The 26234-nt window shown below is 39.9% G+C and overlaps 1 protein-coding gene and 1 long non-coding RNA gene across 34 annotated transcripts in view; one reads left to right on the top strand and one right to left on the bottom strand.

Annotated features, from left to right (window-relative positions):
* The window catches only part of LOC130297741 (uncharacterized), a 29058-nt gene extending 13182 nt beyond the window's left edge, over positions 1-15876 (bottom strand). Inside the window, exon 1 of the long non-coding RNA XR_008849666.1 lies at positions 15742-15876. This is a non-coding gene — a long non-coding RNA (uncharacterized LOC130297741). The remainder of the gene's footprint in view (positions 1-15741) is intronic.
* Positions 1-26234, top strand: part of LOC130297737 (general transcription factor II-I repeat domain-containing protein 2-like) — a 1987867-nt gene that overhangs the window by 1595910 nt on the left and 365723 nt on the right. The window lies entirely within an intron of this gene.

A 26234-nucleotide genomic window follows, 5' to 3' on the forward strand; every position in this document is an offset into this window, starting at 1 on the left:
ATATTTTTATGGGATCCTTCTAACAAATACAATTGTCCAAATTGATTATTTCTTTAAGAGCAGAATATATTTTAATATCTGATAACTGCATATGCCCTCTTCATCCTTAATGCATTACATGTGGATATGCCTAATGTAAAAGTGAAACCTTCAGTGCTTCTACTTCCTTACTTTACTCTCAGACTTGCAATGTTAAGATAAGATTGAAAACTACTTTATATACCATGTTGCAGAGCTTAGACATGGTAGCCATGATGAACCACCAGATCCAAAGGGCAATGTGAATCTGCAGGCTACACCTTCCATTAAATGATATTAGTAAACAAAGCTATTGCAGAAATGAATTATTAAAGGGTTACTCCAGGGACCTGAACTTATCGGACACTTATCCCCATCCATAGGATAGAGGATAAATGTCTAATCTCTGGGGGTCCCAGCAGTCGGGACAATGCTGTGGCCAGAGATTGGCTGAGCGCGCCTTCACCTGCTCTTGTCCAAGAAGGTGTAGACCGGAGTGTGCAAGAGGACAAGTAAGTAGCTGGGGCCCCATACATGAGATTGCAGGGGGTCAGACCACTGTGGATATAGAGTTAGTGTCTGATAAGTTAACTTCCCTAGACTTACTGCAAAATATTTTTGTGGTGAACCAGGAGATTTGTGGTGTCTGGGGTGTTGCGGTGATGTAAGTGCAGGGTCTGGTGGTTTTAACCCTTAGATGTTGTGACACCAGGGTGAGGTTTGTTTAGAGTTAATGGTCCTACCGCCAACCAGCCCAGAAACCGTAGGGAAAATAACGGAATGTCCACAGCAGACTTTAGGAATAAACTGAAGAACTTTACTTGAAGATTTTATGCAACAGTCTTCATACATAACAGTCTCTTAAGAGGTAACCGGGATGCAGGTTCCTCACCGGTCTTGCTGGGACTTTGCAGCAATGAGCTTTGATGCAGGCCACTGTGCTACTAATTATAAGATTTTAGCTGGTAGTAGTCACACAGGATTTGATGGATTGAGCTTGGTAACTCACGGTTTAGTGGCTGCAGGTTCTTAGGCTTTGGTCTAGATGAATTGAGATTTCTGCTGAGATGTTTGTGCTTCGTAGTGTAGGAACAAGAGAGTGAATTTAGTGGCTACAGCCTTTTATATAATAAGGGGCTGGACAAAGCTCATTGGTCAGCAAATCTGTAAGTTATGAACCCAGTGAATGACCCTGAAAGGTCTTTAAGCAATTATACATTACAACTGTACATCACGTGATCCCAAAAGTTCCTAAATATCTATACAAACATTAAAATATATCATGTGACCTTACCCGGGTCCTATACATATATTTATCCTATACATTTATATTATCTTTATATATTAAACAATATCCAATTTATATGAGGCGACCAGGGGTAAGCCCTGCAGGAGAGCCCTATGGGAATGAACCGACTCTGGTTGAGGGGACTTTAGACAATTTTATATATCTATTTTTTTTCTTTTTTTGATCAAGGTTTTTATTTAAAAAAAAATTTTTTATTAAAAGTTGTCGTCGATTACTTTTTTTTTTACTTTAAAATTAGCAAAATAAATGTAGCAAACATTAAAATTCAGAAATACAGCCAGTTCCCATTCTGCTTAAACTAACATTGACAAAACTGGGTCATTTGGACACAACACACAATTGCTTTGACACTGTATCTGTTGCAGGGTCTTTTTTCTAAACAACTTGCTGTATAGGTAGATAACACCCCCCCCCCCTTACACACACACACACAAACACACACACACACACACACACACACATACATGTTCTGAACAAATCTGTAGAGGGATTTTGGCTGGAGACACTTGTCATTAAGAACAAAGTGCCCCTGATCGGCTCAAGATTGCTCTTCTGATAAAGAGCTAAGAGCCCTCAGCTGAGGGCTTAGAAAATTATCACTATTCAAGTAGGCGAGGGAAAGTCTATATTCCCACAGAGGTCCACAGCCAGGTCATTTAGTTAGTGTCTCACATAGCCTATGGGCATGTAAAGCATCACACGTTTTTCTCTTAGACATATGGTCAAGACTTGACTAAAAAATTATTGCCAGGATGTTCTTAGCTGGTGTCTTACACTATGGAAGTCCGGCATACCAAGACAATATGTGCTACTCACTATTCTATTAGAATGGAGGCCCAGTCAACAGGCAGAATTCTTTATTTCTTGGACACATTTTTATTTTTATTTTTTTATGCTCAATTAATATTTTATGACACCCTTTGTTTTTAGCAATGTTTACCCTAGAACACTTCTTTTTAAACACTTTTATATACATATATATCAATGACTTCTTTGCATTAAAAAAAATCAAAAAAATTGTATGCATGTAGTTCTTTTTTTCAAATAGATGTGAATTGGTGATGTCCAAATGAGAGCCATGGTGCTTTTATACTGTTTATTGGGATCAGCTATCTTGAGCTTAACCCCTTAAGGACCAAGGACGTACTGGTACGTCCTTGGTCCTGCTCTTCTGATATAACGCGGGGTTACACAGTAACCCCACGTCATATCACGGCGGACCCTGCATCATAATGAAGCCGGGACCCGCCTCTAATAGCGCGCAGCGTCGATCGCGGCGCCGCGCGCTATTAACCCTTTAGCCGCGCGCTCAGAGCTGAGCCGTGCGGCTAAAAATGAAAGTGAAAGTTCCCGGCTAGCTCAGTCGGGCTGTTCGGGATAGCCGCGGCTAATCGCAGCATCCCGAACAGCTTACAGGACAGCGGGAGGGCCCCTTCCTGCCTCCTCGCTGTCCGATCGCCGAATGACTGCTCAGTGCCTGAGATCCAGAATGCGGCAGAATCGTTGATCACTGGTTTCTTATGAGAAACCAGTGATCAACATAGAAGATCAGTGTGTGCAGTGTTATAGGTCCCTATGGGACCTATAACGCTGCAAAAAAAAAGTGAAAAAAAAAAGTGAATAAAGATCATTTAACTCCTCCCCTATTAAAAGTTTGAATCACCCCCCTTTTCCAATAAAAAAAAAAAAACACAGTGTAAATAAAAATAAACATATATGGTATCACCGCGTGCGTAAATGTCCGAATTATAAAAATATATCATTAATTAAACCGCTCGGTCAATGGCGTGCGCGCAAAAAAATTCCAAAGTCCAAAATAGTGCATTTTTGGTCACTTTTTATATCATTTAAAAATGAATAAAAAGCGATCAATAAGTCCTATAAATGCAAAAATGGTACTGTTAAAAACTTCAGATCACGGCACAAAAAATTAGCCCTCATACCGCCCCATACACGGAAAAATAAAAAAGTTATAGGGGTCAGAAGATGACAATTTTAAACGTATTAATTTTCCTGTATGTAGTTATGATTTTTTCCAGAAGTCCGACAAAATCAAACCTATATAAGTAGGGTATCATTTTAATCGTATGGACCTACAGAATAAATATCAGGTGCCATTTTTACCGAAAAATGTACTACGTAGAAACAGAAGCCCCCAAAAGTTACAAAACAGCGTTTTTTTTTCAATTTTGTCTCACAATGATTTTTTTTCCCGCTTCACCGTAGATTTTTCGGCAAAATGACTAACGTCATTACAAAGTAGAATTGGTGGCGCAAAAAATAAGCCATCATATGGATTTTTAGGTCCAAATTTGAAAGAGTTATGATTTTTTAAAGGCAAGGAGCAAAAAACGAAAATGCAAAAACGGAAAAACCCCCGGTCCTTAAGGGGGTTAAACAATTAGATATGGATCTCTTTACACATATTATGAAATGAATAAATATATAATTTGGCGAAAAGCTAGTAGTCATTGTGATAGTAATAAAAGTATAGGATTGTAAATAAGAGTTATTCCATTATCTGCTGTCCCTTTTTCGGTTTGACCTGCATCATCCTTAGTTTTCAGGACATTGGCATTGACCAGGTAGAGCCAATAATAGGAACTCAACATCATGCAAAATTTATGGAAATACATGATTTCCCCTCCTGAGATTTAATACTGGCTGGACTCTGGCTGTGCCCAAAATTATGTCACCAACAGCTTTACAAGCCACGTCAGGTCTCAGTTAAAAAAAAAAAAAATGCCAGCTTATCACGGTAGCCAGTCTACTGACAATTGAGCATAGTTTATGCCAAGAGCTCCGACAAGGGATGCCTGGCATGGCTCTCAAAGTTACACCCCTTTTTATGCACCAAAAAGGATTTTCACCCCTTGAGCACACACTGAGGAAGAGAGGGGGAAAACGAAGGTTGGGGAAGACTTTGGGATATTGGGATAAAAAAGTCAACTAGTGGCAGATCAGCTGTATTTAGGGGCTTCTCCTCTCTCAGAGGGGGTGATAGAGGGGGGTGCAGTTTGGGCTGTGTGGGAAAAGCACAGCCTCTGCTTCTCACACATTGTTCTTCTCCTCTTCAGCCGCTCAACCCCCTCCTCTTCCCCTCCTTAGAGCCGTTGAAGCTACAAAAGCTGTGCTGGACCATTGTGTAGTTTGGGGACAGCTGAGAGGATTGAGTTTTGCAGTTCCGATGTTCTCTCAGAGTGGTGGTGGTGGGGGGGCTGGACAATTGTCACAGAGTCTCCTGCTTGTCACACAATGGCTTAGGATCCACTTAGGCTCCTTTCTCACTAATCTGCGTCCCTGGGGGGTTAAATATGGTTACATTTTCATTAGGTAATAATAGCAGAAGGTCGGCTAATGGTAACACAGACCTCATCATTGTGATGCAAATGAGACTTAGGGCTGGCACGGTCAACGTTACATGGAGAGAGTGTCATTGCTTGGGTCCTCAATGGAATTCTGTTCTGGGGAACTTTAACTCCTTGCTAGCTTCGACTGGCAGGCTAAGTTACGTTTGTTTAGCTTAAGCCTTGCTTTGTTCGCTTGTGTGTTTATGGCCTGCCGATCACATGATGGCCGCTTTTTAGTGCTCCTTGGGAGAACTCTTGTCAATGTTCAGTGTATGTCACAAAGTCCTATTGAATTGAATGATCTAGATAACTATGCCAGAAAGCTAAATCCCCATTGACATCAGTTACATTGATAAATTTCATTTTTATTTTTTTACTTTTATTTAATGATTTGCCATCCTCATTTTATCTACTGCCTTGGTTGAGTAGCCATTGTATTTATGTATTGCCATGAGGAGAGTTTTTTTTTTTGTTCTGTTCGCAGCATTTTGTGACCTTAACAAACCGATTGCGCCTCTCGCTTGCAAACTGGACTATTTACATGAAAATAGAAATTGTTGTTTAAAAGTCCACAGACTCTTCTATTATAGAGCTTTGGAACGTAAGCCTGCTGAGCCGCACTAATGCTGTAAGCAGAAATTATCATTATTCAGTGTATCAAAATATTCATCAGATGGCTATTGTGTGATACAGGAATTCTACAGCCGCTTGTGGTCATTGTCAAGCAGGAGTTCTTGTGTGGTAAAGCCGTCAGTGAGGGTAAATGTATCGTGTGCTCATTGCAAGAATTAAAGGGCTAAGCAGAGGTCAAAATCCATATAAGTGTAGGGTCAGAGGCCAGCAATCAACATGGTGCTTCCCATTCTTCTCATTCAGTGTAATGGAAAAATACTAATGTTTTTGGCAACCACAATAATTGGAAAGTGATCAACATTGATTTCCGTTTATTTTTTCTCCTCACACTTGTCAGTACTGCTGGGTTGTCATCTAGAGTATAAGTAGTTTCATTGATTTCCAATAGATATATAGATTTTAACATTTGGAATGTATTCATATGTAATACTAGCAATATAGAAGAGGTAGCTCTTTGAGGCTGTTTAAAGGTGGCTTCATTAAACAAAAGTGATGACCCTATAAAGGAGTGTTTATATATACTTTAACAGGACCATACATACTGCATAGAAGTAGTTGTTGGACGAACAGTCGTCTGGTACGTTTTTTTTTGCAGACACAGCCATGCGCAATATAGTCCATATTGGCCGCTACAGTTACTCAAACTGGCCATGTATGATAAATGACCTAGGCTGACTGACAATTTTTATGGAGATGTTCTGAGAATATTCTGAAAGGTGGATGGTGGACAATAGATCTTTTCTGAATGAAATATGTTTAGAACAACTATTGTCCAAAGATTTCAAACACAGACGACTTTTGTCCAGTTGGTGACAGTCTGCTATCAATAGCTAAAACACTTGTTCGTTCCTTGGTAACTTCACCCCATAAACTGTCATTTTGGTTGAAGTGGTCAATTTCCATCTAATGAGGGCTTGATTGCAATGTTTTGTTTTTGAATGTTTTTACATTTTTAAGTTTTTAGATTTTTGCTGTTTTTTTATGTTAATATAATAGTTTTTCGGATTTATATAGTTATAGTTACATTTTGGCCTAATAAATTAGTAACACTTAAATAGGGTTATAGGGATCAAGACAGAAGACAGGTTTCCTTAGTGTCTAAGGCACAGAATGCACCCCATGAGCCTCAATCCCTATTAACAGTATAGTTGTTGGATCGACAGTCATTCAACTACTGCCACTTGCTTACCAATCATTTGTATATAAATATACAAATTCTCTCAGACCCCTACACACATGTTAAGTTCTCAATACAGGGTTGGGTGCCGTCCTAAATACATCTGTAGTAATGTTTGCTGATCCCTCACCTCAATATAGATGTTAATTAACTACTAGATATCAGATTTGTATATTTGTTCTTTAATCTTTGGACTAAAGAAACCTTTTTTGTAGGTCAGTTTATTTCTGGTACAGGTAGCACCTTGTCTCGTTTTAGAAATTTCAGTTTTTTAGCTATATTTTTGCACAGCAAATTTTGTTTCACAAGCAGGCATTATGCTTAAAATAGAGCCCAGTAGTTAATAAATTCCTGTTGTTGCATTCTTCTTTAGTCTCAGCCATTATGGGCATCCCATCATGTTGTATTCATCAGACACCCTTCATTTACATATTAATAGGATGGTGGTGACAGTACAGCCTGGCCTGAGTGCCACAGACATAGACAATGATGAAGCGTTAACTCTTTACTATGACTACATGATTATGGGGGTTGTCCGGTTTAGAAAACCGATGTTCAAATAACCAAGTTGCTAGCCAAGTGTTGAGTGCCTACAAAGAGTTTCTCTTTCTTTGGAGGAGCCAGTACATCCATACATGATACAGACAATCCATTTATTTAAATGGGTACTGTGAAATTCTTAATTTCTTCTTTGGGTGCATTGCTGTTGAACTGACCACATATTGATGGGTTCCAAACAGATTATAATCAAATCGACTCTGTTTACACATCAGTCCAACAGATAGATAGGCATATACATTGGTCCAAAAACCAGCACTCAATGATGAAAAAAAAATCTTCTTTATTAAACATCAATTAACCTGTTAAGGATGGAGGGTGTACAGGTACGCCCTTGCATCCTTGTACTTAAGGGCCAATGGCATACCTGTACGCCCTGGATCCTTAAAGGCGTACTCCAGTGGAAAACATTTATTTTTTTAATCAACTGGTGCCAGAAAGTCAAACAGATTTGTAAATTACTTCTATTAAAAAACCTTTACCATTTCATTACTTATTAGCAGCTGTTTGCTACAGAGGAAATTCATTTCCTGTCTTGTCCACAGAGCTCTTTGCTGACACCTGATGCCCGTATCAGGAACTGTCCAGAGAAGGAGTAAATCCCCATAGCAAACCTATGCTGCTCTGGTTCCTGACACGGACAGAGGTGCCAACAGAGAGCACTGTGGACAAGACAAAAAAAAATTTCAAAAAGAATAGAATTTCCTCTATAGCATACAGCTGCTAATACGTACTGAAAGGATGAAAAAAAAAATTTAAATAGAAGTAATTTACAAATCTGTTTAACTTTTTGGCATAGTTCAATAAAAAATAAACTTATCTACCGGAGTACCCCTTTAAGCTACTTTGAAACAGTGACCTTCAGAGCAGTGAGTGTTGGCTATTATTAGTAGCCTCACACTCACTGCTCATGCTGGGCAGCAGCAATCCCGCCTCTGCCCAGCACTTAACCCTTTAGACGCCATGATCAATGCCGATCACTGCATGTAAAGTTAATGTAAAAGATGCCGGCAGCCAGTGGAGCTCACGGAACCCCCTTGAGGGTCCCCTTACCTGCTTCCTACTGCCTGATCACCAATTCAATGATGTAGCCTGGCTTAGCCGGGCTACCTCAGTGGATTGCTGATTGCACTGTATAATGCTATGCCATAGGCATAGCATTATACAGTAAATTATATCTAATGATTGCATGTAAAAGGGACTTAAAGAGTGTAAAATAAAAAATAAAAAAAAGTTTCTAAAATTATATAAACCCCCCCCCCCCTAATAAAAAATCTAATCCCCCTTATTTTCTCATTTTACAACAATTTTCTTTTTACATATTTGGTATTGCCGTACACGTAAATGTCCAAACTATTAAAATATAATGTTAATGATCTGGCACGGTAGATGGCGTAAATGTAAAAAAAATACCAAACACATCATATATTGGAAAAAATTATAAAAAGTGATTGAAAAGTTCCATCAAAGCAAAAATGGTACCAATAAAGGGGTAGATTTATCAAAACCTGTGCAAAGGAAAAGTTGTCCAGTTGCCCATAGCAACCAATCAGATCGCTTCTTTCATTTTGCAGAGGCCATGTAAAAAATTTAAAAAGAGAGCGGATTGGTTGCTATGGGAAACTTTTGCTCTAGACAGTTTTTGATAAATATCCCCCAAAAACTACAGATCACGGCACCAAAAATGAGGCCGCATACATCCCTGTATACGGAAAAATAAAAAAAGATATGGGGTCAGAAAATGACAATTTTGATAAACATTGACATACCAATTTTGTTTAAAAAAAGTAAAAACATTTTTGTAGTACAATGATAGAAAAACTATATAAATTGGATATCATTTTAATCGCATTAACCTACAGAATAAAAATAATGTATAATTTATACCACTGCATAAAAACTTAACCCTCCAAAAGTAGCAAAATTGCAATTTTCTTATAAATTTCCACCCGCAAATAGTATTTTTTAGGGTGCGCTGTACATTTTATGGTAAAATGAAATGTCATTACAAAGTACAATTGTTTGCGCAAAAAACAAGCCCACATATGGGTCTGTATGTGAAAAATTAAGAGTTATTAATTTTAAAAGGAAATGAGGAAAAAATGAAAATTGGCTTTGTCCATAAGGGGTTAAAACAGATAACCTTTTGTCATACAGAAACACCACGTAACAGATTCAAAGAAAATAAAAGAAATGCGTTTCGTAAAAGAAATCTGATACGTTTCAAATCACGTTTTAAATCTATAATCCCATTAGACCAGATTTTTTTAAAACTGCTATGCGGTGTTTCTGTGTGCAAAAAGACTATTGTAATGTCCACGTACTGTCCTGGTACTCAGCTGCATTCTATGGTCCTTGCTCCACCATTGCTTCAGTTCCTGGTCTTAAAGGCACAGTATGCACTTCTCTAAGGGTTCCCTCACCAATCCCTGACATATATAAGGTTGCCCATCCCTTGGTGCCTGAGCGATATTGTAGTTTCTACAAGTGAAGGTGTCTGATTCATTGTCCAGTTTCTGTGTCTGACCTATGCTTGATATTCTTACCCTGCCTCTGCCTAACCTTCTTTACCTTGCTGATTTCCCAATGCATGACCCGGCCTGTCAACCATGTCTGTGTATTGCTCACCACACCTGTATCCCTGGTGCTTGGCGCTGGAGTATTCTTGTTTGCCAGGCCAATGTCGCCTGTAACTCCCCTAAAGCAGAAGTCCAGCTTCTGCATTATGGAATGGGATGAAGGGTGAAAACCAACCAAGTTTGGCCCAGAGTCAAACAGGTAGCTGGCACATGGGGTCCACCCATTGAGGTCTTACAGCTATCTGTTCACAGAATTTTCCACAGATCAGAACCGATTTCCTGATTTTACCAGAAGTATACATTAGAGTCAGATTCATCTGCATCTGATCTATTCCTATTTATCGGTTTCTCTAGTGCTCCATTTTGGAAATAGATGCATTTTCTTTACAATTTTGGTCTATTTTTTTCAAACAACAAAAAGAAGAAGAAAACCAGAAGTAAGCAAACTATTAATGAATTACTACATAATGGAAAAATTATGGAGCATTTTACCTACCAGTTAAAATCCATTGTTTGTTTTTTTAAAGTGAGGAATTATTTTTAGCACATTATGGTATCTAGGCACTCTTCATGTGCACTGCATCTCAACACCATTCATTTGAATATGGCTTGAGGAGAGATACTTATTCATACCACTTTTTCGGCTCCACTATGCTGTAGAGTATTCTATATTTTAGCTGAGATTTATTAAAAGTTATATTTTATGGGATTTTGGTAGTTTTTTTTTGGTAGCTCCTTGAGGAAAGACAGTAGTATTTTGCTTGGAAAATGTCAAAAGGGCTCTGACCCTTTGGCTGTGTTCACATGGCAGAATTTCCATGTGGAATTATGCAGATTTCAATGGGATTCTGCTGTTCTGATCGACATAATTTCTGCAGCAGCAACATCTGCTGCAAAAATCCTAATTCCGGCGTTTGCAAAAAACATTATCCATGTTCAATGATTTTGTGGATTCTGCAAGGAAATGCATTGCCGTCTATGAGATGGCACATTTTCGAGCTGTCCTAGGAGCCGCTGGTTAGTCAAATGTGCAGAATGTTCACACCTGTTTTCCGCATTTTTCGCCTGTGTGAACCTGGCCTTTCATTCTCATGATCATTGAGAGTCCCTGTAATCAGACCCTCTGGATCAGCAAGAAACAAGAGATTTTTCATCATAGTTTGCTATGTTAGGAAGATGCAGTTAAAAATAAAATGCATGATACTTCTTTGTGGAACCAGTTAGGAATTGGATTTAAAAATGTTATTTCTCGCTTACTGGTTCCTAAAGATCATTCCCAATATTACTGTTTTGCTTTGTAAAATCTTAAACTTTTCTTAAACTTTTCTTTCTCAATATCGGCCACAGAAATTCAGGATTTTGCCCATTATAGGCTAAACAGTCTCTTTCTTCATGGATGCCGGAACTGTACTGACCAGTACTGCACAATATTCTAAATGACAACGACTGTGCTTTTCATTACTCCTGAGTACTCCTCCACCACATGCTATGAGCAGCGCAGTGGATTTCAGCATTGTTTTCCTGTGTATATAATAAGTAATTTCATGTTTTCCTGCTGTCAGAGGGACGTTTAGTTTCCAACTGTTATAAATAAGAAAGGCCTAATATTTGCATGGAGATTTGCAGGAGCGGCAGGAGGCTGGTGGGACTTATGAAGGAGAATAATCCAGAGAGATCAACTCTACGAGGGAAAGAACAGCTGATGCATTACCTGGCTTTCATTTAACAACATAATGCACTGAATTAAAGGCGAACTGTCAGGTCTGCTAATAAAAGAGTCCAAGTGATGGTTATGAAAACCATGCCCAGCCAACCTTTCCAGAGCACAACTCTGCCCGCACCCATTCAGCTCAGCTTCATCTGTCGGGTGAAAAGCAGGGTATTTGTCAGAACACTATATTATATTTCTTAACTTGCTTCAAAAACTATCCCAGTGATGCAGATAATTCTTACAAAAGGTCTCCGATTCCTTTTAACACCACATAATCTGTAGCACAAGCAAAGCCCTAGTGTCCCTTTATTTGAACAATTGGTGGTCTGAGTTCACAAATGCCCATCTTCTGATATGCCTATTTTAAGTGTCAGAACATGACTTGCACCGCATTTCAAATGTGTTTTAGACACTTTTTGTGCCTTGCTCGACAAAGGGGATGTGGAAAGAGCTGAGCTTGGCAATGTTCAGAAACCCTATAGAGAATTAATGGAGTGCTGGCTACACATGTGCTCTGCCACTCTATTCATTTGTTGGATAATGTATCTTCGTTCTCATGAATGGTGGGGGTCCTAGCAGTCAGACCCTCACCAATCATCTAATTATCTCCTCTTCTGTGTGTAGGGGGTTTACATTTTGATCTTGGGATAACCCCTTTAGGTGTAATATTTGGGATGCCACCTTTAACAGAAGATACTGTAGCTTTTATGGCATTAAAGTGATAAATGATGATCATAATACCCAGACCACAGTAAGTGTAGAGTTTTGTTTCAGTTATTAGTTATATATCTATATATTCTTCATAAATAGCGACTTTGATAAATACATGACCACAGTAAAGTAAAAAAATAAAAATAATTACTACGTGAGCAGATTTGGATGTGCAAAGATGTGCTTTGGAATAAGCAAAAATCAAAAAGTCACAGCATGTATAGAAAACTTGCACGTGTGCAAGTACGTGCAACTTTTTTACACAAAAAATCTACGGAGCTTGTTAAATCTCCTTCCTATTGTTTAAATCAAGTTTTTATGTTTATCATATTTTTAAAGAATTTTTGGGAATGTTTTTTCTACATTAATATACCGTATTTATCGGCATATAACACGCACTTTTAAAACTTAAATTTAAGGCAAAAAGCCTGCCTGCGTGTTATACGCCGATAAATCTTTTGGTCACTGATTTAAAGCGGCCTCAGCAGCGGCTGCTTGTTAAGTATTAGCAGCACGGCCGCGGCCACTTTAAATCAGTGACCAGCGGCGTCTCCTCCCCACTCTGGAAAACTGTCACTTGTTTTCTCCCGCACTATCCACAGGTACTGGTGGATAGTGCGGGAGACGCTGATTAAAATGAGCCCTACCTTGTCCGGATCTGCCCTACCTTTTAATCAGTGTCTCCTGCACTATCCACCAGTATCTGTGGATAGTGCGGGAGAAAACAAGTGACAGTTTTACTTTTCATTTTCCTTACCTCCCCCCTCCCTCATCATTCCCCCTTTTCCCTGCTTTTTATAGTTTTTTTTTATTTTCCTTACCTGGCTGCACTTTAGCACTTCTTGCGGGCTGCAGTCAGTGAAGCAGATGAGTGACCTCTTCTGCCGGCTTCTGCGCGGCCTCAATGACGTCACTTTTCATTTCCTGTAGTCGCCACCGAAAAGTGACATCCCTGATGCCACACAAGGAGCCGGGAGAGGACGTCACTCATCTGCTTCACTGACTGCAAGACCCCGCGCCTGACCTGACCTGCCGAAGTGCATCCAGGTAAGGAAAGGGGAAGAGTGGTCTTCAACCTGCGGACCTCCAGATGTTGCAAAACTACAGCTCCCCAGCATGCCCAGACAGCAGTTTAAATTTCCCTGTTAAAATGGGGGGGGTGGTGTTATACGCCGGTGCGTGTTATACGCCGATAAATACGGTAATTCTGAAATCTTGAAGTTTCCATTCTTTCAAACCAACATTTCCCAGCAGTCTCCTCCTTATCTTTACAGACCGGATGACAGTATAAGGTTACACCAGTATAATGATAACACTGGATCCACTACCATTTACGACAGCTCACCTCTCTGTAAAATGACATCTAAAAAGGTTACAGAGAATACCCAGTAACATTTCCTTTATATATAAAAAGGACAGGTCCTGTCTACTGTTGTCTATGGGTCCTGCTGTAAAGCTTATTTCTAAATGCTGATAAAAACAGTTCAGGCAAGTGGCAGCCCTTGTACAAAAAATTACAATGAGAAAATAGAAACAGATTAGAAAAAGAACATGTTTCAGTATCTGGCTCACATCAGGAAAAAAATGGTGATACATTCCATTTAACTTTAGTGAGAATTACGCTGAGGAATATCTGGATTGGGTCCCTGAGTTTTCACCACTCTTTTTCCACACAGGAATAGTTGAGGAAAGAAAATATCAAAGCTGAACAGTAGATTTTTCATGCCAGTGTTGGCTCCAACCTTGACAACCTGCCTCATTTCTCTCTATTCTAATAATGCCTCTAAACATATGGCCACAGGTTCCATGTTTCCAGCCAGCATCTTTGTCAAATTGCCAAAGGTGGAAGGTGATAATGTAATAGAAGCGGCTATGGATCCTCATTGGCATCTGGTCTTGACCTTGATCTTGGTTTTGTACCTGTCATGCTATCATGGCATTGACCTTAGGTCTGTGACTGTGTCTACAGTACATCTTCTAGCTTGTTTCCTCTGTGTTGACTCTTGGCTACATTCTTGATAACACTACAATCTCTAAAGACCCTTTTACACATGCTGATTATTAGATGAAAAACCTTTATATAGAGTGCTCACATCCCCGTTATTGGCCCCTTTTTAAAAAGGCCAGTGATCAACTGAGAAAATGGTAATTCACCAGCTGATCACATGTTCTGTGTGGCCAATAGATCATTGTTTTTGGCTGCACATCTTCCTGTGTAACCAGGGGATGTGCAGCCAATAATTGAAAGAATTCAAATGGCAGCCCGACTGCACGATTTTTTGAGTGGTGTAAAGGCTCTGTAATCGAACCAGCCTCCTTGCATCGGTTTAGAGAGATTTATACTCCGTACCAGTGTAACCTATACTAGAACACTATTGTGCGCAGTACTGGAGACCGTATCTCCAGAAGGATATAGATACTCTAGAGAGAGTTCAGAGAAGAGCAACTAAACTAGTACATGGATTGCAGGATAAAACTTACCAGGAAAGGTTAATGGACCTTAACATGTATAGCTTGGAAGAAAGAAGAGACATAGGGGATATGATAGAAACTACATAAAGGGAATCAACACGGTAAAGGAGGAGAGCATATTTAAAAGAAGAAAAACTACCACAAGATAATTTCAAATTAGGGGGGCAAAGGTTTAAAAGTACTATCAGGAAGTATTACTTTACTGAGAGAGTAGTGGATGCATGGAATAGCCTTCCTGCAGAAGTGGTAGCTGCAAATACAGTGAAGGAGTTTATGCATGCATGGTATAAGCATAAGGCTGTCCTTCATATAAAATAGGGTCAGGGACTAGTGATAGGATTCAGATTATTGGGCAGACTAGATGGGCCAAGTGGTTCTTATCTCCTGACACATTCTATGTTTCTATTGAGGCTTAGAGGATCTACTTCTTTGGTAAGAGTTTAAATACCAGCGTATCATGGCACCAGCAAGTGTCCACACATGTATGCCTCAACTATGAGCAGTCAGAGCCCTGAAGTCTAGAAACATATAAAAGACCAGTATTTGCTCTCCAAAGTAGCGCCCAAAGCCTTGTGTTTAATTTTGTGCACATTATCCCATCCCGTTCTCCTAGGATTAGCAGTTTTAATCCTTGCAATATAAACTGAAGATAAGAATTGTCTTTCAAACTTTCACCTGCCCCTCCCTCCCGTCTGTCTGTTTAATCTTCCTCCTATTAAGTATGAAGGAGTTAGCTTCTGTGTGAACCTAACTCTCAAGGAAGGTGGTGTTTATTAGTCACCCAGAGTGCTGAGTGGATGGCTGTCAATTGAAACGTCCTAACCTGCATTGTGCGTCTCGGCACTGCAATAAGATTTTACCCTCTTTATCCAGAAATGGGTTATCGTACTGCAAGGAAAATAAATATTTCTTCTTATGTAACATCTTTATCCCTATTATTTATGGTTATATAATTGGGGAGAAGGTTAAAAGACCCCCTCTGTGAGCAGTTTATCATTAGCAGGAAAAAAGAATTAACCGTGTTTAAATTCAACACTGTAAAACACCTTTTACCAACATTAACAGTCAGGCAACAGTCATACTGACTAGATTATTATAAAAGGAGAGACCTGGCTGTAGGGAGAGTGAGTGAGCATGTGTGTCCTCCAGCTTTTCAGGTAGACATGTACTTCGCTATACACTTTGAATAGCATGTGGTGCTGCACTAAGAAAATAAACATCACCTCATTTAAGTAAATTCTTTTTTAACCTCTTTCCAACATCCTCCGTGTATGTATGGCAGTCGTCAGGAAGACATGCATGGAGAGGGCTATTTACTGGGGCTGCCACTTTGCTGCAGTGGTCAATATGGGGGAAAAAGCTCTGTTGATACTTTATGTAACAAATAAAATAAAATTGGCTGCCCCAGAAAGTGATTAATGAATTTGAATATGAAGGCCCAGATTTACTAAAACTGTTAGTTACAATCACGTAATGATTGGGGCGTTTTCTGTGGCTGCCTCCCACCCCACCTGCCCAGAGTGACAAGTCTCTCCCTCGTCACTGCTAGGGAGAGACGCACTACACGCAAGGGTTAGGGGGGTGGGGAGCAGCTGCCAGTAACCGCCCAAATGACTACTTACCATGGTCTTGGCGGCTTAATAACACTGCTTTCTCTGAAACATTTGATTATTTCAGAGTAAATCATAGTGTGTCGGCAACCAGCTGCCTGTACCTGTTCAATGCTACCTGTGGTCTGCACAGCATCGTACAGGTGACAAGTTTCTTATAAGTCCCAAACAACCTTGTGAATAAAATTTTTTAATGGTTTCAACCATCTGTGCTAGCAGCGCAATATCAAATCATAAGAATCAAAGGGATCATAGGGAAAAATTAGCTTCAAGTGGCTGAAGATTGGTACCTGCAAATGTACTTTTATACTTAAAGTTGCTGTGATTTTATTTTAATTCTTCACATCACTCTGCACCACTCTGGTCTAGTGGCAGTGTCTGGTATTGCAGCTGAGCACCAATTACTTACATGCTGCAACACCAAATACAGCCTAGACTAGAGTACCAAAGTTTTTGGGATAAAAACAGTCTTCTCCCTAATCTTACCAAACCCAAATTCCCCAAATTTAAGATAATATGCAAATGTCATCAGTAAATGGGAACCAAGATGTGCAGTAAACCAGTTAATAAGAAAAAAAAAGTCTAAAAGTAATATTGACTGTTCTGTAATGATACAAGTAATACTGAAAGAAAAGAGCCCCCCTTCCTTCCTCCTCCCTGAGTCTTATATCTTGCAAAACATACGTTTTATTAAATTGAAGAAACTTCACACTGAGATGTTATGGAGAAGCAGACTCTAATACAAGCTACCCAAGAACTCAATACTTTTCTACTTTCATCTTGGATTTCCTCCTGTAAGACTCAGTTTCCCCACTGAATATTTCAATAATGCATGAGGATAAGCTATATTTAACAGCACACAGTGTAGGATCCCTGGTGCTCGGTCAGATGAAAGGTAAAATACTTTGGATCTGGCACATTTTGTGGTTGTGCAAAACAAAAACGAAATTCCTTGTCAGTTGCAGATTTTGTTCCCATGGTGGCTGAAGAAGGAGCAGGATCATGTCACTCAGCCTCATCCCATCATTGCTATATTGTTAGAACTGTGATTATGATAGTTCCATTATCTCTATTATCCTGAATTCATGGATACTCCCTCCCCACTCCTCTATAGTCTGATCCAGACCTGGGCGTCCTATACATTCAGTGGCTTGCATTAGACCCCATTTGTGCAGGCATGGATAATATTAGAAGAGCACAAGCTTACTGCATCAAACAAGGCAGCTTTTACATTGTGTTTATAATGTGCTATATGCAGTAAGGTGGGTGTCAGTGAATAGTAGGGCCATTAAAGAGGTTGTCCCAACATTAAAGGGGTATTCCGGGCAAAAACATCTTATCCCCTATCGAAAGGATAGGGGATAAGATGTCTGATCGCGGGGGGCCCGCCACTGGGACCCCCTGCGATCTCCCTGCAGCAGCCTGCATTCTATGCGTAGCTGCGTCTGCAGTTTCGGAAACCGCAGGGCTTCCGAGATGGGGACATGACGTCACGCCACGCCCCCTCCATTCATGTCTATGCAAGCACATGGCTGAAATAAAAATATTGCACACTTGCACCACATGGTGAAAAATGATCATGTACACTTCAAAAAGCTTTCATGCAACCATTATTAAAGTGCATGCAAAAATGCACGTGTCCTGCAAAAATGCAAGCACATGGCTGAAAAAAATAAGTTGCAGACGCACAGTTCACGGTCCAAACTGATCATGCACAATTCCATATCAAAAACATTCATGCACCCATACAAACTTAGGAAAAAAACCACACACAGCAAAGCACATGTTTCATTAAACACCCAAAAAAAAAAAAAAAACAGCAATAATAGCAGCCATCAATGTACCCACCTTATGGCTATATATTTTTGCCGTGACTGCTGTAGGGTTTTTGGGATATCTTAAGGATTGATCCGGATTGCAGAGCTCTTGCTGCCTCCTGCCGGGTTCACAAGAAAAGAGGAGGTGGGACAGGGGGTGTGAGCACTACACCCCATTTCCATGTGACTTCAGGGGCGTGAAAGCTGTACTGAGCATGCTCAGTAAAAATAATGTACGTTATAATAACGGGCATTAACGGGTGTATTTATTAACATACGTCGGCCTTAGACTTCATTGTTAAAAAATAACGTACGTTAATTTACCGGTTTCTTGTGACGTGCGGAAAATTTGTGCATGTCACGTTATTTCTCCCGTCACAACTAATGTACGTTAGTCATGACGGGCTATAACGTGTGATAAAGGGTAAACGAAAAAACCCATTGACTTGAATGGGGTTGTTTAACGTGTGTTAATAATTATGTTCCAAACGTACGTGTATTAACGGGAGAACCTCATAGTATGAAAGCAGCCTTAGCTGCATATTTTATTGAGAGCCTTGAGTGGCTTATGCTTTACACTGCAGCTCTGCTTGTTTGCTTGTTATTTATAAGCACACCATCTTCTTAGCTAAATAATGTTGAATAGAATAAGTCAATTGTAGTTTGTTATAGACTATAAAACTATTTATGCTTTATGTAGATTTTGAGTACCCTGAAGGAAATATCATTCTGTAACATAGTATTATAGTATAAGTATTTTTTCTACCTTATGCCACTTCGGTATGCAGTTATGTCTCCAACAAGTGTGTAAATCACACTTATGGTCTTATTAGACACTGGGTCTTGCCACAAGAGGGCATAAAAATGCTCCATCCGCTGCCCTGTTAAATGCTCTTAAAGGATATTTTTGGATAGTGTACCTATTGGAGAGATATTGTGATGGCTCAACATGCCACTATGATGCGCCAGTTAACCCCTTAACGACGCAGGACGTATATTTACGTCCTGCGCCGGCTCCCGCGATATGAAGCTGGATCGGCGCTAATCAACGGCCGGGACCCGCGGCTAATACCACACATCACCGATCGCGGCGATGTGCGGTAATAACCCTTTAGAAGCGGCGGTCAAAGCTGACCGCCGCTTCTAAAGTGAAACTGAAAGTGACCCGGCTGCTCAGTCAAGCTGTTCGGGACCGCCGCGGTGAAATCGCAGCTTCCCGAACAGCTGACCGGACACCGGGAGAGCCCTTACCTGCCTCCCTGGTGTCCGATCGGGGAATGACTGCTCTGTGCCTGAGATCCAGGCAGGAGCAGTCAAGCGCCGATAACACTGATCACAGGCGTGTTAATACACGCCAGTGATCAGCATAGGAGATCAGTGTGTGCAGTGTTATAGGTCCCTATGGGATCTATAACACTGCAAAAAAAATGTTTAAAAAAAGTGTTAATAAAGGTCATTTAACCCCTTCCCTAATAAAAGTTTGAATCACCCGCCTTTTCCCATAAAAAAAATAAAACAGTGTTAAAAAAATAAACATATGTGGTATCGGCGCGTGCGTAAATGTCCGAACTATAAAAATATATAATTAATTAAGCCGTACGGTCAATGGCGTACGCGCAAAAAAAATTTCAAAGTCCAAAAAAGCGTATTTTGCTCACTTTTTATACCATTAAAAAATGAATAAAAAGTGATCAAAAAGTCTGATCAAAACAAAAATCATACCGATAAAAACTTCAGATCACGGCTCAAAAAATGAGCCCTCGTACCGCCCCGTACGTGGAAAAATAAAAAAGTTATAGGGGTCAGAAGATGACATTTTTAAACGTATAAATTTTCCTGCATGTAGTTATGATTTTTTCCAGAAGTAAGACAAAATCAAACCTATATAAGTAGGGGATCATTTTAACCGTATGGACCTACAGAATAATGATAAGGTGTAATTTTTACCGAAATATGCACTGCGTAGAAACGGAAGCCCCCAAAAGTTACAAAATGGCGTTTTTTTTTCAATTTTGTCGCACAATTATTTTTTTTCCCGTTTCGCTGTGCATTTTTGGGTAAGATGACTGTCACTGCAAAGTAGAATTGGTGACGCAAAAAATAAGCCATAATATGGATTTTTAGGTGGAAAATTGAAAGGGTTATGATTTTTAAAAGGTAAGGAGGAAAAAACGAAAGTGCAAAAACGGAAAAACCCTGAGTCCTTAAGGGGTTAATAGGCTTTAAGGCAATGTTCACATGTCTGGAATCTCCTTGCGAAATTCCGCATTGGAATAGCACCGGAGATTCCAGAGCAGCAGAGTCCCATTGATTTTATGCACATGGCCGGAATTGTCATGCCAGATGTTTCCATGTGCAGACACTGCACGGAATTCATAGCTGTCTTTGAGACGGCACATTCAGGTGCGGTCTTAGCGCTGGCATTTAATGCCCGTGCCCGCACTCTCCGGAATGTCCACACAGAGATTTTCCCACACACAGCAAGGGTTTTACAGGAATGTCAGCACCAGATTGCAATACTTCCTTGGCTTGCCCAGTTGCCTGATTTATCGCCAATCAAGCATTTATGGTTAATCAGCTCTGGCAACCAACAAGTATGCAGGATCTACAGGCCCAGCTGCAACGACTGTGGGCAAATGTGCTGCAGGACGTCATATGGAGCCTGTATGTTCCTTCCTGTATCCAGGCTTGCGGTGCCTAGCGGTACTGAAGCCTTTTGTCTATTGTACAGTTTTCCCTAATACACTTTTTTGCTCTTGTTAAGTCGTGTCCATTAGTAAAAATCCGTTCAAGCCTTTTGCAAATGGATCTAAAAGGATCCCACCGATGTCAATGGGATTGCTTTACAATCCTTTGTCATATTTTATTACCTGATTTGTTATTATTCCTGTTTTTTCACAGGAAAGAAGAAGATACATGCAGTATTTTTATCCTGTCAAAAAAACGGAAGAGAAACAGATATAATAAATTTAGCATTGAAGTATATGGGAAATGGATGAACTTGTCATCTATTTGCATCCATTTTTTCCAATCTGTTTTTGATCTGTCATTACTTCTGAGCATGCTCAGAAGAGATATGAGCAACAAGTAAGTAGCCAGACAACAAAATGAACACAAACGAACAATAAACGATATAAATGGATGCAACAGGATAACACTTGTCCTTTATTTATTCATTTATTTAATTATTTATTTTTTAAATAGTCCCTTAAAAAAACAGACAAATGGCATCCTTTTGCATCTGTTTGTTAGTATTGTCCTTTTAGCAGCAATAATGGGAGAATAATGGATGGAAAAGAACGGTCATGTGAACCTAGCCTTACTTGAAACATCAGTCTAAGGGTACGATCACACATACAGGATCTGCTGCATATTTTAGCTGCCTATTTTGTGCAGCTGATTTTGCTACCCATTAACTTTAAGCCACTCAAAATATGCAGCAAAAATATGCAGAAGATCCTGTATGTGTGAACGTACCCTTAAAGGGATTATCTAGGGAAAACTGGCCCCAGAAAGTTAAACAGATTTGTAAATAAGTTCTATTAAAAAAATCGTAATCCTTTCAGTACTTATGAGCTGCTGAAGTTGAGTTGTTCTTTTCTGTCTAAGTGCTTTCTGATGACACCTGTCTCAAACTGTAAAGAGTAGAAGCAAATCCCCATAGCAAACCACTTCTACTCTGTGCAGTTCCCGAGACAAAGCACGGTTGTCAGATAGAAGAGAACAACTCAACTTCAGTAGTTGATAATTATTAGAAGGATTAAGATTTTTAACAGAAGTAATTTACAAATCTGTTTAATTTTCTGGAGCCAGTTGATATATTAAAATACATTTTTTCCTAGATAACCCCTTTAAAGGAAATCTGTCAGCTGTAATTCATGTACGAAACTGCTAGTGTTAGTTAGCTGTTAGGGTAAAGAGACACATGGTATCTAGCAGGATGTGAAACCACAAGGACATTGGTGGTGGGTCATGGCTTTTTGGTGATTTGTTCCTTTTTATTGGGCTTGCATTAAGGCAGCTTTGCACAGACTCTCATACATGTGGACACTTTTATTGAATGAGCATTGATTCTTTGGTGAATCACTAGCAAACTACAATAGCTGTTGGTACAATATTATTTGTGTGTTCCTCTATTTTGGTTATCATGTATAATTTATCGTATTGTTTTTTGTGTCACATACCAATATCAATTTTTATCAGTTTTTATGCAGCATGCATTTATTTGTAGTGTATAACAAAAGACCTGTTTTTCCTTTGTATACTAGTTATTGTGGGTACTACAATAACATATATTTAGCACTTTTTCACCAAAGTACTAATATTTTTTATCTGGATTCTGCTTCTCATCATTTTAATTTGATTTTATATTTCTTTCTGATTTCAATAAAAATATGTTTTATAGGAGCTATCTAAAGCCATGTTCACATGATGGAATTTCCGAGTAGAACCCAGTGGAAAAATTCAGCTCAGAAATTCCATTGCAGCAGAATCCCATTGCTTTCAATTCCAATACCGGTGTATGAAAGAATACACATGCCATGCATTGCCGTCTATGTAGACAGCGCACCTCCAAGCAGTTCTAGTCAGTGCCCGCTATTTGTGGAATGACATTTCGCAAAATTTCTGCAAATTGCAGCTGACAGTATCCCTTGAATTCTGCATATGAATTCTGCAGCTGTTGTAGTTGCACATTATCTGCAACATATGTGACCATGGTATAAGGGTATGTTTACACGGTGTAAAATGTGCATATTGTCTGCCCGGAAAAAAAACGGGTGGACATTCCACACATTCAAATAATCCGGCGGGCGCTATGACTGCTTGGAAATGCATTACTAAGCGAAATCTGCAAAAAGAATAGACAAGTCTATTCTTTTTGTGAATGCTGGAATCAGCATTTCTGCAGCAGAAACATCTGTTGCTGAAATTCCACCATGTGCACAGTGCAGCAGACTCCCATTGAACTCACTGCTACAGCCGAATATTCCAACTGAATTCCGCTGTGTGAACATACTCTTATACTGCCAGGAGTTTGGAATGTAAATTGCAGCTGACAACTTCCCCTGAATTCTGAAATGGTTCAGCAGGCTGTCGCGGCATGCTTGAAGTTGTAGTTGCACAATAGCTGGAAAAACTGATGTATTATAGTTTTATAAGAGCACAAGCTTTATGTACCAAGTTCCTTACCATTTACACTCTTAGTGTCTGCTAGTCATTGATACAAGACTAAGCATTAGGGCTTAACGCTTTCAGGGGAGTGACAGCTAAAGATGACACCACCAGGGATAGAGAGGTTATTTGCAGGTGAAGAATTTAACAGCTCACCCCTTCTGCACCGACCCGCTCACTTCTCTGCCTCCCTCCTCTCGTACAATGCCCTAAGTAAGACAGGCAGGTCCTGAATCTCAGGCACATAGCAGTTCAGCTTTCAGTCAAACTCCAGCTGTCAAGAGAATCATTAACCGGCTGGTAAAAACTTGTTCGACTAAGTTTGTTCCTTCCTTGCCTCCAGCATCTTGTCAAGTCTCAAGCCAAGAAACAACTTCCTACCAGCTTTGTCATAAGAAGAATAAAAACAAAAAAAATAAAAAAAAAAGCTGATCTTAGTGTCACTGTGTCCTGCAGCCATTCTGTAACAGCCTGGCAACCAAAGAAATCCATGGCACTGCCCTATACAGGAGAGGGGTCCTTTAATAAAGCATGGGCTTCAAATTGGTCATACAATGATTACAGTGGATATACATGTTGTAGAATTTATTTCAGAAGCTGAATGGAGCGTGATTACTGCAACAAAATCTCCCGTGTGTGAATGTACCCATAAAGGGGTTATCTGGGCATTTAAAATTGATGGCCTATCCCCAGGATTTGTCATCAGTATTAGACTGGTGGGGGTTTGACTCCTAGCACCCATGCTAATCTGCTGATTGTAGGGGCTGTTGCATGCATAAAAGTGCTGCCACCTGTTTAGTGTTTACTATTTCTCATCCTTTCCATCACTGTATTATACTTTTAGTATTAGCAGGGCAAGGTACTGTACCACTGTCCTATTTAAGTTATTAGAGCAACACTGCAGTACCATACACTATCTTGCTATTGTTCGGCAGAATACAGTTGCTGCAGTGTAGTATAAAGTAGTATTCTGCTTATTCTGTTTGAGGTCTACAAATCTAGATGAAATTATATGAAAACTAATATCAATTCTAATTAAAACTACTAGCCCCCGTACCCTATGAGAGGCTGTAGATCTTGGCATTCTGGAACTTGTAGCTACTCAACTTGTATTTGAACAACAGCTGCGTTGCCACAGGTTGTAGATCAGTGGTTAATATACACACTGGCACCAAGTAAACCCAAGCAATTGCTGGGACCCATTAGGCTTTTGGAAAGGGGGGCTAAAGCTGGGAGTAGGCCAAATAAGGGGTTAACGATAACTCTGTTACCTAAGGCCCTGTTTACCGTGTTAATACTAATTTATAAGGGACAGAGGTTGCCATTGCACCCAAGCCCTGAGGGGAAATTAGGCCATTGTTATAGATGATAGCTAGGGATTTTGTATTGATAACTGCTAGTATTATCCAGGTTTGTTATTAATACCTTATTATGCAGTTTAAGGCTTACCCGTCCTGTGTGTGCATGACAAGCAGCACTATTTCTCGCCATTATAGAACTTGTATATGGTGTTTTTTAGCAGTTTTCCATCTGCAGGCTTGATCTCTAATTTAGAGTTGTCTCTGAGTTAGTGGGGAAAGCCTTGCCTTTATGATGTCTCCTATAAACCACAAACACAGAGGATGTGGGGTCCAGCTCTACTGTGGTGCTATACACATCCATCAGCATCAAAGAGGACATTATACAGCAGTAATGAGAAGTCTAAGCTGTGAACAAGTATTGGGATGAAATCTAATACTCACAGTAAGCTCTTGTGCAGTCACCATGCTAACTCTCCAATTACTCCTCCTTCCTTTGCCCACGTAACTGATCCTCCAGTGAGCTGCTAGCCAACACAAGAAGAAACTGAGCAATATTTTGTTTGTGTTTCTTTTTCCCCCCTGAATGAACTACATTTTAGGAGGGGGAACCTGAGAAGGGGAGAAGAAAGCATTTTTCCCTAATAAGATATTATACTGAGGTTCTTACATTCACTTGTCCTACAACAGTGACCATTTAAGCCATAATGTTTTTAATTCTAACAGTACAGTTGGAGTTTAGTATCTTTTGCAAGGTAGGAGGTCTTCCACAATCTAGTGTTTCCACCATGAAGATGATATGGAAGGCTCTGTCACTCGAAAGGAGGTCTTTTCACCTTACAGCGGTCCTTTGACCTCAGGAAAAACAAAATATAGGAAAATTCAAGTTTAGAAAAGGGAGAGATGAAGCCGGTGGGGTCGTGTTACCTGAATAAAGCGTTAAATGATAGTATCTGTAATAACCAAGGTGTTTGTGACCCCGTCACCCGGCTTTGTGTTGACACGTTTCTCAGAGGAACGCTGCAATCAAGACAAGTTCATTACCTGCTCCCCTCCCCCCAGGATGATGATTGGTGTTTGCTCCCAGACACAACTGAATCGGGAAACAGGATTAGGCAGGTTCAGAGGGTTTCGCATTACTCACTTTTTACCTTTTGTAACTTTTTTTTTTTCCCAGCACGAAGCTGAAGTGCATGGTGGGGGCTGCTCTCTGACAATTCTAGGTTACAACTTTGTGTCGCTGCAACAAGTCACTTCTGAGCTATTGTTACTTTCTGAAACCATTTCAGCTCTAATGTAAACTCAGCTACACTTGTCAGTGGAAAAGATTCATACTCTGGGTTACAGCCCATACTTGAAACTACTTCTGCTAATGGTCTATTTTTATGTAAACTGTTTCTTTTCTAAGAGTTTATAGAAACCTGCGAGTGAGAACCAACTTTTACTGACATCTTAGAGCATTATTTGTCTCCCATAAATAAGTGTATCATCGTACAAGCAGTAGGGTAACCGCTCATCTTAGCATGTTGGGCATATTGATTATACACTTTTACCTTACAGAGCTGGGGTCTGGGATCAAGTCCAACCAAAGGCAACATCTGCTTGTAGTTTGGATTTTCTCCCCATGTTTGTGTTGGTTTATCCTCCGTTTCCTCCCACATTACGAAAATCAACTGATTCAGATTGTGGGTCCCATTGGGGACAGGGACCAATGTGAGTACTAGGGAACATGTTGGCACTGTATCAGTAAAATCTATTATTATTTGGATGTACACTAAGCCTTCTATACACCCACTTCATGGGCATCCTTGTCTGTGTC

The sequence above is a fragment of the Hyla sarda genome, chromosome 13, assembly GCF_029499605.1.
Source record: "Hyla sarda isolate aHylSar1 chromosome 13, aHylSar1.hap1, whole genome shotgun sequence".
NCBI classification, from domain to species: Eukaryota; Metazoa; Chordata; class Amphibia; order Anura; family Hylidae; genus Hyla; species Hyla sarda.